Source organism: Exserohilum turcica, assembly GCF_000359705.1.
Source record: "Exserohilum turcica Et28A unplaced genomic scaffold SETTUscaffold_16, whole genome shotgun sequence".
Classification (NCBI taxonomy): Eukaryota; Fungi; Ascomycota; class Dothideomycetes; order Pleosporales; family Pleosporaceae; genus Exserohilum; species Exserohilum turcicum.
This window is the reverse complement of record NW_007359981.1, coordinates 414,963-417,794: the sequence shown is the minus strand read 5'-3', so window position 1 is coordinate 417,794 and position 2,832 is coordinate 414,963.

Sequence of the window (2,832 nt, the reverse complement as noted above, 5' to 3'; positions counted from 1 at the left end):
AGAATGATATTCTTCTCCTTGCAAAGATCTTGAAAATCGACGGAGCAGTGGCTCTCATGGCCGTCGATAATGAGCAGTCGATACCCACCCACAGTCTGCCTCTTTGTATAGGTATCAAAGTGCTCTAACCACGCAAGAGCAAGCTGATTATTCGTCCAGCCATTAGGACTAACTTCAAGAACCCAGTCAGTAGGCAGGTCTTTAAACCAGACGTCGATAAGCACCTTGCCCGCAAAGATAACGAAGGGGGGTAGCCGGCGACCTAACGCGCCCACGCCTTGGATCACAGTAACCCACTCACGGTTACCTAGCTGGATCCGCTTCTTTTTGCCATATCCCTCTGAGCCTGTGATAACTAACTGTGATAAAATCTTGCCCATCATAAAGCCAGTTTCGTCAAAGTTGTAGATATCGTCGTCCACAATACCCCACTTCTGCTTTGTCGCCTGAACTAAGTCGAACCAGCGCTGGATAGCCGCTGGGTCCTCGCAGGTAGCTCGCTGGTGATCGTAGGGACGGCTCCAGCGCGTGCGGAGCTCAGGAGTCCTCTTAACAAAGTTATCAATCCAGTTCTTGCCAACAGGGTTGCTCCCACGCTCATGCAGCAGTTTATCAGCCATTGCTTGAACGTCAGGCTTTGTAGGCGCAAATCCTCGCGCAGACTCCTCAAGAATACGCTTAACTATAGCCTCCTCTTCTAGCTTATTTAGGCGCTTCGAATTCGCTTCGCAGTCGCGTCGAGAGCGCTTTCCAGCGCGTCGGTCAGATAGGGTTCTTTGAGGCACGTTATAGATAGAGGCAGCACGTCTTTGGCTTTGAACACGTTGCGATTGGATATCAAAAAGAGCAAGCTGAAGATCTGATTCAGGATAGGCTAATAAATGTTGACGTTGTTGAGACATGACGTGTTGCAGTCTCGACGTCGACGCGCTGGTGGGGCGTGAGCGACTCGCTTGGGTGAGCGACTCGCTTGTGAACCACGTTATATTTCCGTCTATATATATTTCGCTGGTAACTTTATATTGCGGCCGCGGGTGGTGGTTTTGGTGGAGGGCTTGGCGGGCGGCGGTGCAACTCCATCACCACTCTCGCAGCCCACCACACGACGACGTTTTGCTGTTTTTGTATTCTGCGACGATGAAGCTTTTCGTTTAGGTGTACTTTGCTTATCGCGAGATTTTTTTGTTGTTGCAGCAAGCCAATCTTGTTCTTTTTAGGCGCGCGCGGCAGCAAGTTGTGCAGCCTTAGCCTCCCGTTCCTTCTCGCGGGCAACTTTTGCAATTTCCCGCGCCTGTTTTGCCTCTGTAGCTATTTGTTTTTTATACTAGGCAGCGGCTTCTCGCATCTCTTTTCTCTCTTTTTATTTTAGAGTTTTTCTGCCTCTTCTTCTTGGTGTTGTACAGCCTGACGCGCTCAAGCTTCCCGTACCGCCCGAGGGCTCCACACCACCGCCAGACTCTGGTACTCTTGGTGTTGTTAAAGGTCGAGAACTCTATTATGCTTCGGCCTCTGTTTTTTGGTGGCGATTTCACCGCGAAGTTCGTCGATCTCAACGTGGAGAAGCTCGTTGTTGACCTGCAGAGAATGTAGAGCCTGGCGGAGCTCTTTGGCTGCAGCCGTCGACCTATCCGGTACCGCAACGTCAAATAATCTTGACAGCGTACGCCAGCTATCTCCATCTCCCACCTCTCTACTTTTCAAGTTGTTATCTCGTTGTGATGTGGTGGTTTTGAACCGTTTGAGTACGACTTCGGGATCGCGGGGATGGAGCCCGGTGGCTGCAAAACTGCTCAAAATATTATCGGTAGTGAAGGTAGATGTATACGCCACCCAAAATAGGCGGAGGAAATCACTTTTCTGCATTTGGAGCAATGCTTGGCTGCGGCGTATGAACTCTGATAGCTCTTTAGAGTACGCCGCCGACAGCGGCCCGTACAACACCACGTTGAGAGGCTGTAGAGTATGGGTGGCGTAGGGTGGAAATATTGAAAGTATTATTCGATGGGAGTAACAATATTCGATAAATTCGGGTGAGACGTGGCTACCGTGGCCGTCGAGGATGAGCATCTAGTAATCGCGTTTGGCTTTCGCCTTCGTTTGACGATCAAAAACCTGTTCGAGCCAAGCCAAGCCTAGGTCGTTATTACTCCATCCAGATGGACTTGTAGAGAAAAAAACGTGGTGTTTTCCGACCTCTAGGTCGCGTACCTAGCCATCGCGAAGTCCAACCTTGCCTTCATAGATAACGCAAGGATCTACAGCGCTTCCATTAGCACAAACACATGCTAAAACTGTTATCCACTCTCTATTACCATCTTTGATGGCGGCGGTGATCATTTTTTGGTCCTAAAGTTGTTTGGAAAACACCTGTTTTGACCTTATGGTGGACCCAAGTAGGAAGCCCTTCTTGTCTATATTGTAGATGTTATGCGGCGCAACGTTGTAGTCATCGAGTTTCCCAAAGATGAGATCGAAATATGATCAATAACTATCATGACTATCAGCTTCGTGACGATTGCGGTCCATCCTGGTGGTGTATTTGATAGTAAGGTCGGTGGTGTTGCGGTCCAGAAAGCGTGTGACCCAGCTATCTGACGGCTCCTATTCCGCAATATTTAACACAAAATTTTTTATTATGGACCTAGTAAGTCCAAGCCCACAACTAGAAAGCTTCTGTATATACTTTACAAGCTCAGCTTCATGTTGTGTAGTGAGTAATTTCGTGTTTTCTGCGGCGGCTGCACAGGACTGGGTTTGTTTGTGGTGGCGGCGCGTCAACGTTGACAACACAACACTAAACTTTTTCGCAGCTGCTCTATACGAAAGTCGTTC